Source organism: Panthera tigris, chromosome F2, assembly GCF_018350195.1.
Source record: "Panthera tigris isolate Pti1 chromosome F2, P.tigris_Pti1_mat1.1, whole genome shotgun sequence".
In the NCBI taxonomy this organism is placed as follows: Eukaryota; Metazoa; Chordata; class Mammalia; order Carnivora; family Felidae; genus Panthera; species Panthera tigris.
The window spans coordinates 2,040,299-2,059,084 of record NC_056676.1 but is presented as its reverse complement, the minus strand read 5'-3'; positions in this window follow the sequence as shown (position 1 = coordinate 2,059,084).

Genomic DNA, 18,786 nt, shown 5'->3' with positions numbered 1-18,786 from the left:
CTTTTCCTCTCCCCGGGGTCTTGTCTGAGGGACCCTGCTCTCTGCAGCTGACCGAGGCCCTGTCTAAAGAGGGCCTCTTGGCCTTACGTGGAAGTCAACCCACCCCGGACTCCTAGGCCTCCAGAGTCTCCCACTCCCGGCGCGGAAGAGAATGTGGCTTCGCAAAGTCGTGGGCTTTGGGCAGAAGGCATGCTCACATCTTCAATCATCCGTGGCTTGTAAATAAAACACCTCCAGCCCCCCTCTTCAGAGGAGAAACCTCTGGATGAGATCACAAACCCCTCCTGGGCTGCACGCTAGACGGAGCACAGGACTGGGAGTCTGGAGTCAGTTTCCGCTGGGAGGTCTGGCTGGTAGCCGTCTGAAAGGGAGAGAAATCAGGCGAGACTGTGGCTCCCAACCTTCCCTCAGCTCATCAGAATCATCCGGGGACCTTTTGAAACGTAAAGTCCCCGAACTCCTGACCTCGGAGAGTCTGATTCACAAACATGTTTGGGGGACTCCCAGGAAAGTGCGTTTCTTAAAAGTTCCAGATGTGATTCTGACTCCAGAGAGATTTGAGAACCACTTTGTTTTGATGAATTCTGACGTCTTGCGCGGCTCTGAGAAACAGGACACAGGAGAGGCCCAGAAGAGGAATCCTTCTGAGTCCAGCCACGTGCCCCTCTCTATTTGCGACAAACCATTGGTGGCATCATAGATGTAAAGCCTCAGGAGCTGAAGGGCTGCCATTTCCGAGGGGACCGTTACTAACGTCTGCTGACCTGAGGCACCGGGAGGAAGGACAGGAGGGGACTCTTCCGTCGGAGGGACACTTGCACGTCCCTCGGCACAAGGGCACTGCTCTTGAAGGGTGTTCAAAACAAAAAAACATCTTAGTGAAAGTGCATTCCTTTCCTAATCTTGTTCACACACACTTTGTAAGATGGGACGCTGGCTCCCTGAGGACACATTTGTCCTGCTGGGATGTTTCTCTTACCTGTACATCAGGGGACAAGGGGAGGGGGGCTTCCTGTTAGACAATGACTTGACCCCTTCCAATAATCATGTAAGTTCTTTACTGGTTCTACTTCAGTAAAATTTAAAATACATTCATACAAGCCCTTGAGCACCCGGACAGAAATAAAAGAGGCAGCAACAGGGCACAGTGCTGAACTTATTAACTGTAAAGCTCACTAATACGTATTGATATCGAATCAAGATGCGTTGTATCCATTAAGCATGTGACCTGAGACCCAAGGCAGCTCGGTTTAAGTATTTGGCTGATTTGTTACTTCTTTACTGATGTCTTATTCCATGTAAGTTATTTGTTTAGGGGAGCTGGGCTGAAATATTCATTAATTACCTTTATGTATTTAGGATTGCTTGCTTGAATTACTAACTTACTTAATGCCTCTCTGCTTCACTCAGAAGCCTGGGAGTTCACTGTAACACTGGGGAACTATTAAGTCCTTACTTCTCAGAAACACCCTGACCCTTGCTTAGAAAACAACAAGCTAAACCAATCAAAAACCAAAACGAAAACCCGAAACCCACTCCCGCCGTGAAAAGAAGGGAAGGACAGACAGGAGCGCCTGGCAAGCGGTGGCGAGCTGGGCTGGTGTGGCTGCAAGGTCCCTCTCTAACCTGAGACATGGGCAAGAAGACGTCTCCTGTCTTCAGATCTTATTACAGGAGGATGAATCAGATGCGCCTTTTCCCTTTTCTCCCACCAAGTACAGCTAAAATCAGTAAGCGTTACATATCAAACAAACACAAGAAGACTCTGGAAGGCAGACAGAAAGCAGCAGATGAGCCAGGCACTCGGGACCAGAGACACAACGAGGTGGTGCATTCCCTGGGTTTTCCTTCCGCTTCCTATAGCTCAGACCTGGAGTGGGACAGCCCGGGAACCTGGCGGTGTAAGTGAGGACCAGGGGAAGCCTAGCGAGCTGGGAAACTTTCAGACGATGACTACTCCGCTCTGTCGAAACACTGCACAGAGACGACAGCCCAGCCCTGCCCACGCCGGCACACGCGGAGGAGGGAGCTCAGATGTTCACCCCGGCCAGGCTGCACGGGCCCTCCAGGCTGAGTCCGTACCACAGAGCAGACATTTGTGTGACTGCCATCAGAGCCTCAGGAGGACAGAGTGAGGGTGGGACGAAAGGACAAAGTAAATGTGGAGAAAACACAGTATGTTGTCCTTCTCTTACTGAGTTCTCTAAATTACACCTGACAGTTGGAGCAAAAATATAAAACTTCCCAATATGTCTTTAATGGGAGAAGGGGGAATATTTAAGACAACGATGTTTTTAGTGAGGGAGGACAAGGTAATATAAAAGAGAGGCACACTTTCCACACCGGACTCAGATTGGTGAAATATCTACACCCGTAGACTGCGGGGAGTATATATATATACATATATATATATACACACATGTCTGTAAAAGACATGCAAAGAGATATGCTCACATTGGAATTCTAAGAATATGTTTAAGTAAGCTACAGGAAGATGGGAGAGGGGAAAACAAAAAACAGAATAAAGGAAAAAATAAAATGGAAGGCTGAAGCCTTGGTAATTCAATAATCACATTAAATTTAAATGATCTAAATGTATAAATTAGATTCACAGAATGATTTTTTTAATCACCTCATTGCATACTGGCTATAAGAAACTCATTTCAAATGAGTTAGGTAAGGAGAAAGAAAAAAGATACAGTATGCGAACATTAAAAGAAAGGAGCTATCCACATTTGATAGCCGAGAGACAGAGAGAGAGGCAGAGAGAAATAGACAAACAAACAAAACAGAGAACAAACTGATGGTTACCAGAGGGGAGGTCGGTAGGTAGATGGGTGGAACAGGTGGAAGGGACTAAGAATACACGTATCATGATGAGCACTGAGTAATGTACAGATTGTTGAGTCACTATATTGTACACCTGAAATGAATATAACACTGTATGCTAACTACACTTGAATAAAAAATAAAAATTCATGTAGAAAATTAAATATATATATATATATATGTATATGGGAGTTTAAAAATTTTCTGTTTGACAGGTAAATATGTGCTTATGTTTGAATGTGGTCAGAAAAAAATAATAACGGTAAGCTTCATCATTTTCAGAGTGATTTGTGGTGCCTAAGTATACTAAATTAAAATGATAATAAGAAACTAAAATACAGACAATATGTGAAAAAAAGGAGCTATCAAAACTAGACTTCAGAGCGAAGAAACTTACCAGTGACAGGTGACAGAGAGGAATAGTCAGAATGCCCAAGGGGCCGGGCCACCAAGAAGGCTCAGCAATCCCAAATGTGTATGCACCAAACAACGAGCCGGCATCCCATGTGAGGCAAAATCTGAGAGAACTGAAAGCAAAACTAGCAAAGCCACGGTTGTCGGTGGAGACTTCAACACCCCTCTGCCTGCACTTGAAGGAACGACCAGACAGAAAACCACTAAGAGTATGGAAGAACTCAGCAACACCATCGGCCAACAGGATCGAGTCGACACATCAGGACAGACGCCAGCCTGGGTCAGCAAACAAAAGCAACAGATTTAGCAGGACTGAAATCATATGGACTGTGTCTGCTGTCCACACTGGAGTCTGACCAGAAATCAAAAATGGAAAAATATCCCCCAAACACTTCGAGACTAACCACTGCGCCTTTAAATACCCGTGAGTCAAAGAGGAAGCCTCGGGAGAAAGAAACCATACATTGCACCGAATGAAAATGAAAATACCACCTCGAGAAGGCATGGACAGGCCCCAGCAGCGCTGGAGGGAACGGACAGCACTAAATGCAGACATTAGAAGACGGGGCATGTTCAAGTGCACGATGTAGGCTTCCACCCCGAACCTAGAAAAGCCAACGCAAAGCAAGCAGAAGTAAAGAAAATTGCAGAAAGAACAGAAACCAGTGAAATTAAAAGCACAAGAACAATAGAGGAAAGCAATGAAATGCAAAGGTTGTCCTTGAAAGGATCAACAAAAGTGACATATCACACACACACACACACACACACACACACACACACACGCAGAGAGAGAGAGAAGAGAGGACACAGAGGACCAGTACCAGGAATGAAACAGAGGATATCACTATGGGTCCTGCAGCTATCAAAATGGTAACAAAGGAGTAAAATGGACCAGTCTGCACACATAAATCGGGCAACTTAGATGACATGGACCCATTCCTTGAAAAGCAGAAACTTCCAAACTTACCATTATGAAGGATGTGATTTGAATAGCCTTTTCACTATTCAGGAAATCTAATTTGTATCTAAAAGCAATCCAAAAACATAATCTCTAGGCACAGATTGTTTCCATGGAGAATGCTACCAAAACTTGAAAGAAGAATTAACACTAATTGTATAAGATCTGTTCTAGAAAATAGAAGCAGAAAGTTACCCCTAGGCAGAAGGAATAGCAAAGTCTGGGCAAGTACCAGGTGCCAAGACACAGACTTCTTCTGATCTCCAGAGCTTCCGGAAGCAATATGCTAGGCCTTTCGAATAACTGAAAGTAATCTCAGGGTTTATTGAGAAAGGCAGATAAAGAACAAAATAATTAACTCAGAATCTGATAACCATTGCAAGGTGAGAATGGTATCTATAGGGACATGAGGCAGATAGAGATAAGATCTGAAATAGCAAACACTTCGGTTTATAATAATTGTTTTAGTTTTCTAATGTTCATTTATTTCTTTTTAACATTTTTAATGTTTATTTTATTTTTGAGAGAGAGAGAGAGAGGCAGAGAGAGAGGGAGACACAGAATCTGAAGCAGGCTCCAGGCTCTGACCTGAGCCGAAGTCGGAGGCTTAACCGACTGAGCCATCCAGGTGCCCCAATGTTTATTTCTGAGAGAGAGAGAGAGAGAGAGAGAGAGGGAGGGAGAGCATGAGTGGGAGAGGGGCAGAGAGAGGGAGACACAGAGTCTGAAACAGGCTCCAGGCTCCGAGATGTCAGCACAGAGCCCCATGAGGGGCTTGAACCCACGAACTGTGAGATCATGACCTAAGCCGAAGTCAGGCGCTCAATCGACTGAGCCACCCAGGTGCCCCAGGCTCCATTTTTAAAAAGGTGATTCCTTGCTACCGAGTGAGGTCAAGTCTAAGGCATAATATAAAATGTGATAATGCATACAAAGTAAATAAGTATGCACGTATACCCGCAGTATACAAATCCATGTTTATTTCTCAGATACACAGACGCTACTCCTCACCTTTACCTTGTCTTTGCAGAAAGAAGTCTGCTTTGTAACGCACATAATAATGTAAACAATCTGCCCCTGAGCCCAGAAGTCAAAGCCTTTTACAAAGCAGACTCGGGGCAGGACCTGGCGTTCAAACCACAGCACATCCACGTCTGCCGAAAACACTCAGCAGAGAGGCGTGTGGAAACAGAACATTCTCTTTGCCCCAAATGCAGCGTCCACATCCATCTTCCGAGGGAAATAGCTTTCCAGGGACCGTAGGCTGATAAGAAATGGCAAGTGATAAATGAAGCCATAGCGTCAAAGGACAAATGGCCCCCCGAGGATGGGAAAACCAGTGAAATTTTGACAGGAGCTATGCAGGCAGATGTGTGCCTGCCAAAAACATCACACACACGTGTGCCTGCGCACACACACACACACACACGCAGCCGGGCAGGCGTGCACACACACATACGTGCAGCGCGTAAACGATCGGTCCATTTGGAAAGGAGACCAGAGCCCCCTTTGCGTGCAAAATGAAGCAACTTGTGTAACCACCTGAGCCTCGATCTCCTCAAATTAGAACAGAGAAACTAATATTGCCTCCTTCATAGGGTTCACGTGAGGTTAGACGCTTTAAGACACAGACAAGGCTGAGAACAGCGTCTCGCATGCAGTAAGGACTTAATGACTCTGACTCACTCTTAAAAACAAGAGGTAGATGCTTCGCTGCAACTTTTCTGGGGTCCATCCCCCACGTCCAACTTTCTACCTGTTAAAAAAGAGCCCCTGATTACAAATGCTAGTAGATTCCAATTAATCAAGGTCAAAGTTTGTTCTTAAGGCAAATCTTTATCCTTAACCAACTTGTCCAGTCACCTCGGCTGTGTTTTCAGATGCTTGCTCCACACTAACGTCTCCAACTTAAGCAAAGGAAGAGGGGGAAACCCTCCCTTCCTGCTGGGCTCTTTGTCCCCTCTACCCTCAGGCATAAATATCTGGGCACCGGCAGGAATGAGGAAACCCTGTCCTGGCAGTTCCGGAGGCCGGTGGGCCTCCTCCCTCCTGCAGGCTTGGGGATGGCGGCCGCCTCCCTCCCGGCCCTCAGGAGCAGTGCGTCTTAGGCACGAGGTGAATGGCTAACAGTTCCAAGCCTCCTCTTGGAAAAGCACCAGCTATTTTTGAAACAAAGTACTTCCTCAAGACCAAGAAAGTCCATATTAGTAAAAACACTGGGGAGCTGCCTCTCTGGCTCTTCCTCTGGAATCTCTCTCTGGTTATTTTAAGTAGTTCCTTTCTCCCCGACCAAGAGTAAGGAAGCGGGTAGTATTCCCAGGGCGATACCCCTGACTTCACATCTCCTGGTAGCTCTGGGCCGTGGCCAGGATCTCCGTGGCCACAGAGGGTCACAGCGAAGGGCTCGGTCTGACAGGCCTGGGTAGAAACCCCGCTCTGCCGTCGGTGACATCTTGGGAAAGTCACTTAAGCCCTGTAGGCATGGGTGTCCTCACCCTGCCGCGCTGTTCTGAATGAAGAGATCCGTGGACAAAAGGTCTCAGTCCAGTGCCGTGAAGCCTTAAGTGTGGGTTTGACGTTTAGCAGTGGCTACTATGCTGCCTGCCCGCGGGTTGGCTATGTAACACTCACCCAGGCGATCTGCTTCCAAGAAGTTTGGAACGTTTTCTGACATAACCGGCCGTAACGAGCCCCTCGAACCTGCGAGTTCCAAGCGAGCGGGCAGCGGCGCTTGTGACCTTGCCATCCTCGTCTACTCCCGAAGTGGACAGGCTGCACAGATGGCCACAGTGATCCGGGCCACCCTGCCCGAATGAGCCTTGCAGCGAGGGGTGGCCACTCCTCCCGGTGAGAGGCGCGGCGTACTTCTCCACCGCCTGAGTCTGTGTCGGCCCGTGGCTCGTGTGGACAGGCACAACGTGGCACACAGAGTCCGGGGGGGCTTTCGGTTTCAAGCCACCGGGATTTGAGCTGACTTGTCCCACGGAAACAAACAGCGGATGCGACTCTGCTTCGGGCACAACGGCCTCGTTGCAGATTCACGACCGCGCCGGGCTTCACCCTAACTCAGGATGCTCCCTCTCCCTGGGCTGCTGTCCCTCAACTTGTCTTCCGCGCGGCCAGCTCTCTCGTGTTCTTCGGTTGTGTCAGCAAGTCTCTTTCCCAGTGAGACTTCCCCCGGACCCGTGTCTAGAATTGCAATCCTTTCCCCCGACACCTTTATCTTCCTTCCTGGCCCCCAGGTCCCCCGTGGCACTTAAACCCTGCCTAACTCAGCACATAATTAAGCACCTGGGCTGTTCGCTGTCTGTCTCCTGCAGTAGACTGAGGGCCCCATGAGGGCAGCGCTCCTTGGTTTGATCCTAGAACACTACCTAGCACGGCAAGCTATGTTAGCTTGGCCAGGCTCGCTTACCGTAACAAGACATCTAGTAACAACCTAGTGGCTCAAAACACATCCGTAATTATTTCTTTCAGATCCGAGGTGAGCTGTTCAGGCCGGCAGGTGGCTGTGTTCCATGAGACCCTTCAGGCAACCGCGGTCTTCCGCACGCAGGCTCCATCACACCCCCTGCATAGGCCAGTTTGGGCGGCAGAAATCCTCTCTGTCCCAACTCACGGGAAGCAGAAAGCGAACCTGCTTGGATACCTTAAGTCACAGACCCGTGACCTAAGAGTAAGTCAGTACAGAGTAAGGCAGTACTAATCTCTCCTGCTCACAAGGTCATTCCTAGTCAAAGGAAAGGCTGAGGTCGGGGTCTGTCCGGGCAGGCTTGTGCTCAGCTACAAAGCCCATTGCATGCAGAGGGAAGGAAGAGACTTAGTGTACCAGCAGTAGGCTTGGCCACCGTTCCATCCGAAGTGGCCGGTTCTCCCAGAAGTTGTCCTGAGGAAACTTATACCAAAATCAAGTTGGAGCTAACCGTTCAAAAGGAGAGATAAGTTACGTGACTATGCCGCTTTCGCTGAGGCTCCTCGGGCTTAGCTGAGAGACATAGTAGATTAGCTGGTGGGATCCACAGCGGAGAGAAAACAAGCACCCCATCTCACCCTAGTCAGGCAATCAGAGGGACACAGAAAGCGGTGGTGCCGGGAGTGCGCAACCGACGTGGAGCACGTCAGCCCCGCTCAACCCAGGGTCTGCGTTGAGCTCAGCTCCACGGTCCTGCTGCAGAAGAGACGTGGTGAAGGCCTTACCATGGAGGGGAGCCTCCCTGCACAGAAGTTTACATTTCCCTTTCAGCTTCTCATTAAATAATTATTTTTCGGCCACTGTTAAGAGACTAATCCCAAAATGCGTTTGCTTACATGAAGCTCACAATTGAACTACTAGAGCTGGTGTTATTTTTAAAGCAAAGCCTTACAGAAGAGCATATGCAAGGCCCAAAGATCGGAACGTGAGTACATTTGACTGCGTACTGTCGCTAAATACCTCAGTTATTCTCTGGGCTGCATTTGTCCATTATCTGGATCCTTGTCAGCATTGAAATGGAACATTTTTAAATCTAAATAAGAATAACGTGTTCGTCTAGTTCCTGGTTATATTGATTCATGCACACTCAACGATAAGGTAAGTTTTAGAATGAGTATGATAGATATCAACAACTCAAAAGACTTTTGAAAGAAAGGCATTTAAAAACTTTAAATCCAGGGGCACCTGGGTGGCTCAGTCGGCTAAGCGTCTGACTTTTGCTCAGGTCATGATCTCGCGGTCTGTGAGGTCGAGCCCCGCGTCGGGCTCTGTGCTGACAGCTCAGAGCCTGGAGCCTGCTTCGGATTCTGTGTCTTCCTCTCTCTCTGACCCTCCCCTGTTCATGCTCTGTCTCTCTCTGTCTCAAAAATAAATAAATGTTTAAAAAAAAAACTTAAAAAAACTTGAAATCCAGAGCAAGAAACACTTTAGAATTTAATTACCAAAGAGGCTTTACAACCCTGGCTCAGTTTTTGTTCAAACGCAAGGATTTCTGACCACTAAAAAGACAGTGTTTAAGTTCTTAGATTTAATTTGAAATTACAAGATCTCGAATGAATTTATGGTGGCACAGGCCAATCCCAGAGACCCTTTTCAGACCTAAAATTGAATCACTATCTTCCCACCAAGATCTACTGGTCTCCTCTCATTCTCCAAGTAACTGCTGGTCCCATAATACCTGATAAGCCTGCAGAAAACCCATCAGTTAATGCCCTAGCAATTATAAAACAATGCTTAGTCAGTGCTTTGGACTTTCTCTCCTAAATCATCCACAGCACTTGTCTTGTTAAGCATGTCCTCTAAAAGCAACGTTAGTCACACTTTGTTTCATCAATCCCCGGGTCTGAATTGAACGGTTCTGCTCCAGGGGATTCCAAAAAGATGCATCAATTGCGAAGTTTCACTGACGGACTCCGTTGATACAGTTTCCCACGTGCTGGGTACTTTAAGGAAAAGCAGCAAAAACAACATCAGCCTTTGTACCTTGACCTCTTGCCTATTGTGACTCTTGAACAGTCCTGTGTATGCAATCAAAGCTTTAATAAAAGACTCTAAGGTTTGCCCAAGGAAAACCTTGACACCCATCAGGAACTGATTTCACCAGGGATGGATGAAGAAGAAAAACGTATTTGAGTCTTCCTAAGCTCTCCCTAAACAAAGTAAGGTCAAATGTGTAACACTGATATCTTATTAAAGAATCTCTTGGCCCTAGCTCTTCAAGTGTAGCTGAACTGTGTGTATGGCTAAAAGAAAACAGAAGACCAACAATGCTATTTCTCTTCATGGTAGACCTCATTCTGGAACGTCAAAGAGAAAGTGAGGTTTAGCTGATCCTAAAGCTGACTTGCCACCGGAGGCCTAAAGAATAGATGACGAACAGCCAGAAAGTTGTAGGAAGCTAATTATCTACAAATTCAAACCAAACGTTGACATGTCAAATGATGTCATTATAACTAAAGCTCTCTTTGGAACGTTTTATTGTTTAACATGATATCTCTTTAGCACAGGACATGATATCACCTAACAGAATACAATACAGTTCAAGGTAGACAGATGCTCAAAGACAATAGAAATGAAAAAAAATAGAAAATTAATTTCCAAAGTTTCAAGGATGGCATTGAAAAGCATGCTTGAATAGAAGCTAAAAAACTGAAGGGAATTTGATGTGCTTTCTGGCAACATTATAAAGATCATTTTGTCAGGGAGAAAACACTTCTTCCCTAAGACAGGAAGGAAGGGTAGATGAAATTTCTCAGAGTAGGAGGAAAAAAGGTAACGATTTAGAAACTTCCCACAGGATACCCTCTATTTTCTGTTTGAAGTAGGAAAAGAGAATGCATGCACAGAGGCGTGATACCTACACAGCATCATGAACAAAGCAATGCAGAAATAGATCTCAGAGATTATCATGAGGAAGAATTTCCCTAGGATGAGTTATTAAATTAGAATTGTCTTGTTGTTGTTGTTGTTGTTGTTGTTGTTGTCATGAAGTACATCCTCAGGCAGGTTCTCAAGATAATGTGTCCTGATTGTAGAAGGGTCACGTGAGTATTCTAACATAGGCATTCTGGGAAGGTGGGGAAGGTAATGGTGGCCCCTTCATTTGTGTATTTGCTTTTACAATGTCATGGGTATTGCAGTTTCCTGTACCTAGTTAAGCTAATTTATGGATTAAATTATCTGGTTTTAGTAAACTCGCCCTGGACAAAAAAGGACCAACAGGTTAAAATCATTCCTTCACGGAACGGCCATGTTGAGAGTAATACTAAGAGGAAGGCACACCGGCAGCAAAAGAAAGGCCGAGATGCCCCTCCCCCGCCCGTTCCCAGTCAACCATAGGATAAAATACAGCCTACGGTGATCTCGCCAGATCTGCAAGAAGCAGGCCAAAGTAATAATAATTAAAAAAAAGTTAATTATAAAAGGTTATTTGAATTATGAGATTATAAATGTATCATTGGAGAGGAAACTTGAATTTAGTGTGCATTGTGATTTAAAATATAAATTATTATTTTTTATATATTTTTTTATTTTTAATTTCTTAAAATTTACGTCCAAGTTAGTAAGCATATAGTGCAACAATGATTTCAGGAGTAGATTCCTTAATGCCCTTGACCCATTTAGCCCATCCCCCCTCCCATAACCCCTCCAGTAACCCTCCGTTTGTTCTCCATATTTATGAGTCCCTTCTGTTTTGTCCCCCTCCCTGTTTTTACATTATTTTTGTTTCCCTTCCCTTATGTTCATCTGTTTTGTGTCTTAAAGTCCTCATACGAGTGATTTTTGTCTTTCTCTGACTGACTAATTTCACTCAGCATAATACCCTCCAGTTCCATCCACAGAGTTGCAAATGGCAAGATCTCATTCTTTTTGATTGCCGAGTAATATTCCATTGTATATATAATTAATCATAGCATGATGAGTAAGATAATTAGAAATAAATATTTAGAATACTAAGAAAATATTTATAATTTTTAAAAGATATTTAAAGCTGTGAATACTCAACAAAGAACTTTACAAATTTTTAATTAAGGGAGCAAGAAATACATGTAAGTCTTGCTTGGTCTCTTAACAGTGGAAGCCAAAAAATAAAATCCAAATATCTTTGGAAAACATTTGTTCCCCCTTCTTCTATAAAATATGTTGTAGTAATACATGGAAAAAATAGGCCAACAATATAGAAATCATTCTCTTCAGAAAAAATGACTAGAAGACACTTATTTTTTTTTTTAATTTTTTTTTTTCAACGTTTTTAATTTATTTTTGGGACAGAGAGAGACAGAGCATGAACGGGGGAGGGGCAGAGAGAGAGGGAGACACAGAATCGGAAACAGGCTCCAGGCTCCGAGCCATCAGCCCAGAGCCCGACGCGGGGCTCGAACTCACGGACCGCGAGATCGTGACCTGGCTGAAGTCGGACGCCTAACCGACTGCGCCACCCAGGCGCCCCTAGAAGACACTTATAAAATAGTTATGTTGATTGGGGCCCCTAGAAGACACTTATAAAATAGTTATGTTGATTGGGGCCCCTAGAAGACACTTATAAAATAGTTATGTTGATTGGGGCCCCTAGAAGACACTTATAAAATAGTTATGTTGATTGGGGCCCCTAGAAGACACTTATAAAATAGTTATGTTGATTGGGGCCCCTAGAAGACACTTATAAAATAGTTATGTTGATTGGGGCCCCTAGAAGACACTTATAAAATAGTTATGTTGATTGGGGCGCCTGGGTGGCGCAGTCGGTTAGGCGTCCGACTTCAGCCAGGTCACGATCTCGCGGTCCGTGAGTTCCAGCCCCGCGTCGGGCTCTGGGCTGATGGCTCGGAGCCTGGAGCCTGTTTCCGATTCTGTGTCTCCCTCTCTCTCTGCCCCTCCCCCGTTCATGCTCTGTCTCTCTCTGTCCCAAAAATAAATTAAAAACGTTGAAAAAAAAAATTAAAAAAAAAAAGTAGTTATGTTGATTTAAAACATTAAGAGAGAGTGAATCCTGTCACTGAGTTGGGAAATTGGCTACATCATGATGCTATACAGATGTATATTAGTCAGATAGGTGATCTGTAGAATACAACTCCCAAATCCCAATGTTGTAGAACAATGGGGACAGACTTCTTATTCTTTCAATGTCCACTGAAATTCTTCTTGACAGGAGATTCTGTCCTCCAAGGGTTAACTGTGGAAGCTCAGACTGCTAGCATTCTGTGTCCCAGCTGCACAGAGCAGGAACCAAGCAATCAAGAGAGATGTTGTGTGGCCAGGCCTGGATGAAGTTCCTTGCAATTTTGTCTATGTCCTATTGACTAAGATCTGGCTAATTGTACTGCCCCGATGCAAAGGAGCTGAGAAGTATACTCTACCTATGTCATTAGTAGGGAATATTAAAGGTGTGTCTTAAACTGTCATCATCTATTTCTAAAACGTCTGAGCTTATGTATTTTGCCAATTCTGCTTCCAGAAAGAAATTTAGTAAGCCTCTAAAAAAACCCCAAATGTACCAAAGTACCCATATTCTAACACAAAAGGAAGTAGTAAATAAAGAAAAAAATATTTTATTGAAAAACTGGGAACCTTGAACCAGAATGAATAAACAACATGAAACAAAAATCACCAACTAAGGCTATCGAGATGGCACCAGACCTAAAATGAATCTATTGCATAATTTGTAGGCATAGTACTTCAGTCAAGAAGTCAAATTCAAGGTGAACGAAATCGTTAATGTAGCCCATTTTATTTAAACAAACAAACAAAACACCACAGTCTTTAAAATATCACGAAACCCTGACAACAATTCACAACGAGAGGGTGAGTGGTTACAAACCCTGTTGTGCCAGCCCTGATGTTTCCTGATCAGAGTATGGCAGGGTATACAAAAGTTGTCAAAGTTCAGAATGAGTTGCGAGTCACTTATTTTACTAAAAGACAAGCATCCCAGATTTGTTGACGTTTCCTGTGATATGCAGCTCTCACCTAATAGGTACTCCAGCTACCTGCAGCAATGGTGGATGAGCAATACAAAATCCAACAACCCACTGATGATAAATGCTCTCGGGAAATCCGGAATGGAAGAAAACTTCCAGAGGACATAGGGTATCTGTGAAGAATCTACAGCTAACATCACATTTAATGGTGAAATGTTGAGCGAGTTCCTGCCAACACGAGGATTTCTACTTCTACTACTCTGACATTACACTAAAAGTGGTAACAGTAGAAATCCTTGCTGTGTTCCTTGTGTTGGCGGGAACGTGCCCACTATTTCCCCATAAAAAGGAAGATCAGGAAAGAAAAAGTCATAGAAATTGGAAAAGCAGTAAAACTTCCTTTATTGGTAGACAATAGGACAATTAATGTAGAGAATCTTAGGTAATCTACAAAAAAAACCCTCATAGAAGCAATATATAAGTTTAGCATTATAAATATAGTAAATACTATAAATCTATTAAATATTATATATTAACATCAAAAATATTTATGAAAACATGTAACAGAAATGCTCAGATGTGCACACTTAAAACCTCAAAATAATGCTTCAAAATTAATGAAGACCTAAATAAATGGGAGGTATACCATGTCCAGAGATCAGAAAATTCACTATTTTTAAGCTTTCAATTCTATCCAAATTTCTATATAGGTACGACACAATACCACTCAAAGTCCCAGCAGGATTATTTGGACTTTTTTTTCTCTTTTTTTTTTTTTTGAAATTGACAAGCTGATCCTTTTTTTATTTTTTTAACTTTAGAGAAAAAGACAGAGTGCATGTGAGATGGGGAGAGGGTCAGAGGGAGAGAGAATCTTATGAGCATGATGTGGGGCTCCATCTCATGACCCTGGGATCATGACCTGAGCCAAAATCAAGAGTCAGAGGCTTAGCCGACTGAGCCACTCAGGTGTCTCAAGCTGATTCTCCAATCAATATGAAATGGAAAGGATGCTAGTTAATCAAAACCATTTTGAAAAAGAACAACATTAAAGAACTTGCACTTCCTGCCTTGAAGACTCACTACAAAACTACAGAAATCAACACAGTATGATATTGGCATAAGGATAGACATAGTGATCAATGGAACAGACTAGAGAGTTCAAAAGTAAGCCCACACTTATGTAACCATTTGAAAAAAATGCCAAGGTAATTCAATAGAAAATGGATAGTCTTCTATACAAATTGGATAGTCATATGAAAAATAATGAACGTTAATCTTTAGCTCACGAATATGCAAAAATTAACTGATGGGACCAGAGATCTAAGTGTAAGAAACAAACCATAAACCACATAAAAAAGTACAGGAAAAAAAAAAATCTTTGTGGATTTGTAGTAGGCAAATCTTTTTAGATAGAACACAAAAAGCAGAAACCATAAAATTAAAATTTGATAAATGGGGTTTCATCAAAATTTAAAAACTTTGTTTCTCAAAAGCCACCAGTAAGAGAATAAAAGAAAACGAATTGGCTGGTATCTGATAAAGGTATTCCATCCATAATGTAGAAAGCACACTTAACTATACTCAATTTAAAAAGAAAAAAGAACACGTACAACTCATTATTAAAAAGACATACTAGGGGGTGCCTGGGTGGCTCAGTCGGTTAAGCGGCTGACTTCAGTTTGGGTCATGATCTCACACTCTGTGAGTTTGAGCCCCGCGTCAGGCTCTGTGCTGACAGCTCAGAGCCCGGAGCCAGCTTCGGATTCTGTGTCTCCCCCTCTCTCTGCCCCTCCCCCACTCGTGCTCTGTCTCTCTCACTCTCAAAAGTGAATAAATGTTAAAAAAAAAAAAGACATACTATCCCCTAGTTAATAGGGAAATGCAAATTAAAATCACAATGGGGTAACACCACCCACCCACTAGAATGACAAAATTAAGAAGACTGGTAATATTAAGTCCTGGCAGGGATTGGAAGCAAACAGGACTCTTAACACATTGCCGGTTTGAATCCAAAATAGTATGGCTGCCATGGAAAACAGTTGAATAGCTCTGTGTATAGGTAAGCCCGTATTTATCATATGACCCAGCAGCAATCCCTCTCCCGGGTATTTACCCAAGAGAAATAAGTACAGATGATCTCACAAACTTTTGTTTGAATGTCCATAGTAGCTTTATTATAATAGCCCAAAGTAGGAACAGCATACATGTCCATTGACTGGTGAAGGGATGTGGTGCCTCCATATAATGGTATACAACGCTCAGCAATAAAAAAAAAAAACAACTGATACATGCAACAGCATGAAAGAATATCAAAAACATTTATGCCAGGGGCACCTGGGTGGCTCAGTCGGTTAAGCTTCCGACGTCAGCTCAGGTTGTGATCTCGCCGTCTGTGAGTTCGAGCCCTGCATCCGGCTCTGGGCTGACAGCTAGGAGCTCGGAGCCTGGAGCCTGCTTTGGATTCTGTGTGTCCCTCTCTCTCTGCCCCTCCCCTGCTCCCGCTCTGTCTCTCTCTTTCTCAAAAATAAATAAATGTTAATTTTTTTGTTAAAAGCATTTATGCTACATGAAAGAAGCCAGGTATGAAACTGATGCCATTTATATGGCATAGAGGGGAAAGCAAAGGGACAATATGCAGAATGGCGTCTGACAGTGTGGTAGGGAAGTAACTGACTGCCAAGGGGCAGGGAGGACTCTGTGGGGTAACAGAACATTCTATAGCATGGTTATTGTAGAGGGTCACATGAATCCATCCATTTCAAAATTCACCAAACTCTATGCTTAAACTTGGTGATCTTTATTTTATGTAAATTTCATCTCAATAAAACTTTTCAATAGCTCTTTAGGATCTGAATGTTTATTATTTTATTATTACAACGCCTGCTAAAGTTGTTTTTTTTTTTTAACTTGAAAATGATGGTGTACTTATTTTCTATTGCTATGTTATAAATTACCACAAACTTAGTAGCTTAAAACAAGAACACAAAGTTCTGGCAGGCTCCACTGGTTCTCTGTTCCGGGTCTCGCAGGTCAGAATGAAAGTTGTCAGCCATCTGGAGGTTCTGGGGGGAAACCTACTTCCAGGCTCAGTCGGGCTGTTGGCAGTATTAATTTCCTCACGGTGTAGGGCTTTGGGTTCTCATTTCCCTGACATGTATCCCGCTCCTTCTTCAAGCCAACAATGGCTCGTGCTCTCCTTCCTGTGTTTGAATCTCTCTGCCTTCCCCTTCCATGTCCTCTTCTGCTTTTCAGGGCTCCTGTGATTACATCGGGCCTACCTGGCAATCCAAGAGAAGCTTTGTGTTTTAAGGTCAGCAGATTAGTAACGTTAATGACATCCGCAATGCCCCTCTTGACATCTGAGGTAACGTATTCCCAGTCCTGGGATTGAGATGTGAATCCTGGGGACCGTAACCCTGCCCCCACAGAGAGCCCACTACCACGGACAATGATAGCAGCTAACTAAGGGGCACTGAGTGCAGCCTACTGTGTGCCTGACAGCAAGCTAGTTGCTCCAAAGTCATCATCGCAGTTTGCCTTCCCGGCTGCCCTACGAGGTGGGCGCCATTTGCGTGCTCATTGTCCAGTGCGGCAAAGGAGCGTGGAAAGCTCTGGAAGGTGCCAGAATCCCACACTAGTTAATAACAGAGCAGACATCGGACTCAAATCTATCTGGATCCCAGAGTGCTAGACTGATGGTGGCTATATTTTGGTCACTGTTCTTCCTGTCGGCTGATTTTATTTTAATAAAAAGTAACCATGGCCTCTCAGCAGCATCCAGAACTGCTTGCATTTTTCCTTCGCAAGATGTTGCACAGCTTGTTGTTACCTGTGTTTTCAATTATTTCAGCAGCAGCTGTCTTCTCACTCAGTGGCGGGTGCCTTCATCTTGAATCTCCATGTCCCAGCTAATGCTCGGTTCATGGTGAGGGCTTCATACGTGGCTGTTGACTGACCAACGGAATGAACGAATGAGCGAGTGCATAGCATGAAGGTATACACCCCTCTTCAGTCATCTTCTCCAAATGCAGACCATTACTCTCTGCCTTTAAGACGATGGGACAGAGCAACAAGGGTAGATGCATTGTGCCCCAGGCTTGCTCCCTGCCAGATTAACTGTGACCTCCTACCGGAGCATCTCTGGAAAGGACGGCTAGGACCCGCTGTCTCTCTGTGCTACTCACTTCTGTAGACAGCCCCTGCTTTCCTAACAATACAGGTCGTATCTCATCATCACGTTTGGATGAGTGAACAAATTGAGCCCTCCCTAACGTGAGATTTTAGGAAGCGTTGCCTGAACCAGCAGGTCCCAGGGAATGAATTTCTTTGCGGAAGCACACAGCTCAGGGTACAGTCTTCCCAGACTAGCACATATACCATTTTACCAAGTGACTTTACACCACGGATGGTCAGAGCCTAGCAGGCAGGAACTGGGCATAATTCATGAGTACCCGATGTGACGCACTTGGTATATAGCGGGCACCCAAAATATTGATTAAATGAATGAATAAATACACAAGTATGCCACGTGGAAACTGACCCAAATGAACTTCTTGGGATTTGTATCATTAAAAAAAAAAAAAAAAGTCCTCCTCTCTAAAGCAGAATGAAACAACACCCACAAATATAAAGAGAATAATGGTGGCCACATCCTTTCTCCAATTTTGAGTGTGAAATTGCCTTTCTTGATTTGCTTTTGTTTCTACTACTACAAAGACAATGCCCTTTTGATGTTCCTAAACGTAACCCCATTAAAGATTAGATCAGAGCAGGAAGGGTTTTCTTTAAACATAGTCGCAATTCTCAAGTGCTAAACAAAGTGTGTTAGGAGTGGCTGGATTGCCCAGTAAACTATTAATTTCAGTGAAAAGCCAGAAAATACCTCACCACAGTCTTCTCTGTCATCCCCAAGCAGTGAGAATAGAGCAGGGCTCCTCCGGGTACAACCCGTCCCAGGTCAGCCGTTGGGTATATTCCCCACCAATATGGGAGACAGGTTAAAAGAAAACTATTCCAAATTCCTTCCTGTAGCATACTACAAATCTAGAATGGGGATCGCAGGGGATTTGAATGACGAAAAGATGAGGTAGCCACTTTGATGTTGCAGAGGAAGTCTTGGTTTTGCTTGGATGATTTGAAATCTTGAACAAACGTACAAAGATACCATGACACGTTAGATTGATATGGGG